This window comes from Motacilla alba, chromosome 1 (assembly GCF_015832195.1).
Source record: "Motacilla alba alba isolate MOTALB_02 chromosome 1, Motacilla_alba_V1.0_pri, whole genome shotgun sequence".
Classification (NCBI taxonomy): domain Eukaryota; kingdom Metazoa; phylum Chordata; class Aves; order Passeriformes; family Motacillidae; genus Motacilla; species Motacilla alba.
In genome coordinates, this window is record NC_052016.1 from 55,259,499 (window position 1) to 55,265,498 (window position 6,000).

A 6,000-nucleotide genomic window follows, 5' to 3' on the forward strand; every position below is an offset into this window, starting at 1 on the left:
ACTGCTAACTTAATAAGTAGCTCAGTGCTGGCAAGTATAATTTTGTGCTGCTTACTATACATTGATGCAGCACAGGGCTTACCAGTGAAGACAGTGGAAAGTATAACAGATGGATGGGGGAAAAAACACTCCAAACCAGATGAGCTGGAGAACAGGTGGTATGTGTGAGAAGGGAGGAGATGACAGTGCAGCAGGTTTTTATAAACCCGATCATTAGTTTGGCTCATGTATCTGTTTACTAGGTATGCTCAGCTAGAATACATAATAGAGCTCAGTCTGGAGGCATTTAAGGCCACAGTGGCTTGGTGAGGGAGGAACCAGTTCATGTATGGAAGGTAGAATTTGAGAAAGTTCTGACAGGAGGGGAATTAAGCTTTTGAGCAGATTTTATCCTGCAAATTCTTGAGTTGTGTTAGGGTAGCAGTGAAAGTAATCTCTGGTTTAGCTGAACAGAGAAGCTGCCCTCACTCACTGAGCCGGTGAGTTGGCCTCTTGGATCTTTTTTTATTGTTTTATTGGTTTTTTATTGTTACTTGATGACCCAGCTGGCAGCTTTTAGTCTTCTCTTTCAATGTTTAATTAATTACTTATGTTTCCCATGGAGATTCATTACACAGCTTGACTCTGAGTTGCTTTTCTTCAGTCCTCTCTTCTGCACAGTTAGTGTTTATGTGACTTTTCCTCATAGTAATGTATTCTGCAGCAAAGTATATCTATATCTTCTCTTACCTAAATAGCAGCCCACAAGACAGAGTGGTACATAGCAAAGGTAAAAAAGGAAAAGTGATGAGAAAAGGGGTTTATGAAAAAATATTATATCCTTCTCCTATGTCCCGAAGAATTGCTCCTCTTTTGTTTAAGCAACCAAGTGAAACTTCCTGAGGGGTAAGAAACAAACGATTCCCACCATAAATGAACTGTGAATTATTTGTGCAAATAAATTTTTCTATCTATACCCTATCTGATCCTCCCACCAGTGGGAACAGAATGTAAGAGCCTGTGAACCAGAAACCAACCAGTTCAATTGAGTGCTTATTGTCTGTTTTTTTCAGATTACACTTGTAGTTTGTTTAGCCATTCTCTAACAGTAAAAGAAAAAGGTGAGAATTTTCCTGATTCGTACTTTCAAATCTACAGATTTTAAGAATGCAGCTCTTGACATATTGCAGAATTACATAAAGATGTGCTGATGATGAGGCTGCTGCTCTACTCACAGGCAGCAGTAAAAAATGCAGGGGCAAAGCCTGCAACCTCAAATATTTGAAATCATGATGTGTATATCCAAAGTTTGTGAGACCAGCCTTCATGATACAAGGCACTTTCTAGTTCATTTAGTAATAAATTGTGGTTGCCTTATTTTTCCTCTGTCTTTCAGCCTTTAGGATTCCCACAAACATGCAGCCCACATTTGTAACTAATGCACTGTGTTTTCCACATACAACAGGGAAACTAGAAGTGCTGAAATTATGTCTCCATTGAAGTCTGTCAAAGTGTCTAGCTACTTAAATATTTTCCTATCATTTTTTTTCATGGTAGACACATGACCAAGAATTCCGAGCACAAATGCCATTCTTTTAAAGGTGATGAACACCAAAGGCTGAGAGATTGAGACCATCTTGCTCTTCCTTTTCTTATTAGCCACTGTTGTCTTTGTAAGCTGTGTGATGCAGAGAACTGTCTTCATCTATACTGCACTGTGTATAATACAATGCCACTGGGATATAAATAGTAAACAATGATGATAAACAAATTCAGATGACTAAATAGCTGCCTCTACCTTTGTTGCTTTGAGAATATGAGATCTTGTCTTTAGTAGGGGAATAAGGCAGACATGTACAAATTGAAGCCTTTTTTGTTCTTTTTTTGAAATTAAGCTTTGTACCTTATGTTTGAAAGATACTGTGGTTATTAAGACCCCAAGAGAAATTAAATTGTGCATGGTTTAATTTGAAAAGTTGCTTCTTTATGCAACCAGAGTGCTAGTGCCAATTCCAGAAATTTTGTTGGTGTTTGGGGAGGGAATGCAAACAAGCAGAAATAACCAATTTATATTTTAAGAAACCCAGGAGATTAAAAAAAAAAAGGCAACAACATGAATCTCAGGTGTACAGAGGATCCATGAGCTACTACAGAAACCACCTATTTAAAGTCATCATATTTTATAAATAATCCAGCAAATTCTGGAGTGTGTGTGTTTCCCTGTCTATTGTTCCCATGGGACTTTGCTTGGTTAGATCTATGCTGTTTTATATAGTCAGCTTGAGTAAGAAAGGAGTGCCAGTTTTTCTGTTGAAATACATGTGACCTGCCAGCAATCAAACCCCAGCATTTTTAAGAAAAAAGGACATTTTAATTTGTCAAAGGCATGTCTCAATCACTGAAAACATGACAGTGAAAAAACTCCAAAGCTCTAATCAAAAAAGCTAAATAATAAAGGGAAAATGCTGGACCTTGAGCTGGATGTCATCTGGTGCAGATTTGTTGAACCCTCATGCTGGTTGCCAGGATAGAGATGTGATGCATGTTTCTGTTTATGTCTCTGGTTTTATTTGGATCTCTTTATTTTTTTCCCTCTGGGGAAGTTGTTCTTTGACACAATCATTTTTACAATGCAAGCAAATATCTGCAGTAGCATTTTCTCACTGAAACAATTTATTTTCTTATTATTGCAAACATTAACTAGGCTCAAATGGGAACTGTAACAAGGTAATACTGTAAGCTTTGAAATGAGCTGATTTGAAATGCTGAGTAGTTGTAGGAAGCCTTTGGTGTAAAAAGAGGTAGAGCAGTAAAATATTTTTGAACTTCAGTCTTGAAGTTAATTCACAGGTTGTTCTCAGAGAAGGGACTTTGCTGAAATCTCTTTTCAGTACTTCTGCTTCTAAATTTCCTATTGTACTGTACCAACCTTCAGAGAATAAGAAGAAAACAAAAAGAGAACAAGCAGGTTTTGTTTCTCTCTCTCTTCCCAATATCTTTATGCTTTTGTAGGGAGTGAGGTGAGGGTCCTGCTAGACATGACACTTTTTTCCTTTGTTTTGAGTCAATGCCCTCAGAACCACAATCACACTATCAGCTATTATCTTCCATCCTCTATGAACGCTCGTTGTCCTCACTCCACTGAGAAACATCTGCATAATTTTTCTCTCTATGCCCTCTTCTTTCTTACCTCTGCCCAACCACTAAATCATAGCCAATGTTTTCTTCCCACTCCATGGGTGTTTCCCTGGGCCTTCTGCCAACCAGTGCCTGCCAGACCCACGCCTGTGTATACACACTGCCAGGCTGTCCTTCAAACAGGAGCGAAGTGGGAAATTATAGAAACAAGCTTCCAGCCATCCACAGCCTGTGTCTGCACAGGCCTGTCAGATCAACCAGCAAAATACTACAGGCAGCACAGGCAGGATGAAAGTGGGAAAGAAATGACCTCCTAGCAGCTGAAGTGCTGCGACTGTGCACACAGTCTATGGCAGAAGCAAATCACAGGCACAAATCTTTCCTTGCAGACATTTAACAGCATCAGTGCAGATAGCCACTGCAAGGTAGCTGACACACAGCGACTTGTCACTGCCTGGTAACTTGTCTGTATGCCGGAGGCTTCTCATTTTTGGCCATGTTGCTAAGGTATGTTCAAGTTAGCCATGGTAGGAGAGTGATGTTTGTATCTGAAAACATGTCCTGAAAACACAGTGTCTCAGAGAACTGCAGCTAGAAACCCACTGCATAAATGTACTGGTCTGATCCTGCTGCACAGGGAGCATGTGGGGTATCGGTCCTGGTACAGGAAACTGTACAGGACAAGGCAGACAAGAGGGACTCTTGTGATACTGCTTTGTGTGTAACTTGCTCGGTCTTTTTTTACTCTATGTGCCACCTGTTTGGACATGGACTAGTCTTTGCAAAGCCAGGAAAATCATTCTTAGAAGCAACCAAATGCCAAAACCCCAAAATGTTTATAACCCTGTTTGTGTCTAGATTATACCTGCACAAAACAATTGTTTGGGCAGTTGGCATGCTTCAGTGCCAAAACAAAAACTTACAGCTGTAAACAGATGGGGACCAAGAAGATTGTAGGACCTAGTGTTATTGGAGAAGTTTCTGTTCTGTATTGCCGATTTCCTTTTTGGGATTCAAAGTTCAAAGCAGGTCACTTATGGTTTTTTGCACCTCTGCTCCTCACTGTGTTTCTATCCTTCAGCCAAAGATTTCAGTCCTCAAGTTCTGCTGCATTTTATAGTGAGAAAGTGAGCCCTTGCAGTGGTTTCCTCAGTTTTCCTAATATTTTGTGTGCCCATGTACTTCAATCTCACACTCTTGTCTCCATTCTAATTTTTTGAAATTTTTCACCACAGATAATTTATGAGACTTTCAGTCTCTGTACAAAACTTGAAGGGGATTGATTTATTTTTCTAGTTTCAAAGATATTGCTGAAGTCTTCTGTGACTACCTTGGCACTCAGAACTCAACACAGCTCGCTACAGTAAAACACCTGAAGGCCTGATCTTTCCCTTTGAGTATTAAACTTACATTAGAAATCCCAAAGAGCCTTAGTAAACCTGTTTTCAAGTCCTGCCAGAAGCGTTAACTTGCTGCTCAGCTTCTGAACCCAGCAGAGCAGGCTGGTGCCCACAGGCAATATGCCAGTGATATTTTAGTGCAGAGTAAGAGTGTGCATTAGCAGCAATTGCCCCCTTAGCATGCTTTGGTTCATATCAAAAATTGGTCTTGGAGCACACAGATTGAATGCCTTTCAAATATAACTAAACCAAAGATGCCCTTCAGGAGCACCCTGTGCACTGCTGCTGCTTGTGGTGTGTAGGTGGCTTGTGCAAGTGGCATGGGGCTGTTTCACTCGGTGAGGGCATTCCTTTTGCTCCTCAGTATGCCAACTGTAGGTATCACTTTATGGTCTTCATAGCCACTAAAAAACCATTCTAGAGGTTTGGAACATAATTTCTTTTCAAGTTATAACTGCAAAAAGAAAGGTTTATGGAAGCATCTTAGCTGATAAAGTCTTAACTGAGAAGTCTACTTCATAATTTTTAGTGCAAGTATCCTGTTCACTGACACCTTAGGAGATGAGGAAAGACAAATAGCTCTAATGCTTTTGGAGGAGCTTTGTCATTGGTACTACTAAGGTACTATAGCATTTTTTCAGACTCTGCTCTGAGTAGAGCTCTTTAGGGGCTTAAGTAGTTGATTCAGAGCTCATGATAAAATAAACTTTAGCATCAGAGGTGGGGACAAACCTGTGGAAAAAAATCAAGGAAATAAAATATGTTCTTTAAGATATAGACTGGATAATGGTCTACCTGAAGATATCCTAAAATCAGCTCACTCTTGTATAAATTCTATGAAGTACACCTTGAAGCTGTATTATTCAGTCTTGTTAGTCTTAGTTAGTTCCCTTGCTCATACCTAGTGAGCTAATTTGTCCTTTTCCCAGTGTCCCAATTAATTTTTTTCAGTCACCTGGATATTCTGCAGTTATTTCCAAAAGCTGGCAATCATGTTTGTTGCATTTAATCTTTTGCCTTCTTATTTGTCTATATTGATATTACTTTGGCATCTTTTTTGTTGTACAACTTACTTTACTTTGATGTGCTTTGACACAATTTTGTGTTTTCCTGGAAGTGTCAGGTGCTTCCCATGGATTCCAATTATTGTTGTTTTGAAGTTGAGTTTATGACATGACACAGCTGTTGTGACAATACTGTCTTCTCGAAAGGCAGGTAAATGAAGGTGGCTTCAGCTAAACAAATATCCACAGCTGCTGTAGTCACCCTTTAAAACCCAGACTTTGCTCAGTATGTACCACTGACAGCTACTATTTCTTGCCATATGCTGCAGAAATGAGCATCATTTTGTGATTACTGATAGCAAAATCCAAGATTTTCAAGCCTGAGTGTCATGTACCAGGGTTGATTTTTTTAAAATAGGATATCACAATGCTCACAGACAAGTTGAAATCAGCTGGGTGTGATATGTAGACACCATAAT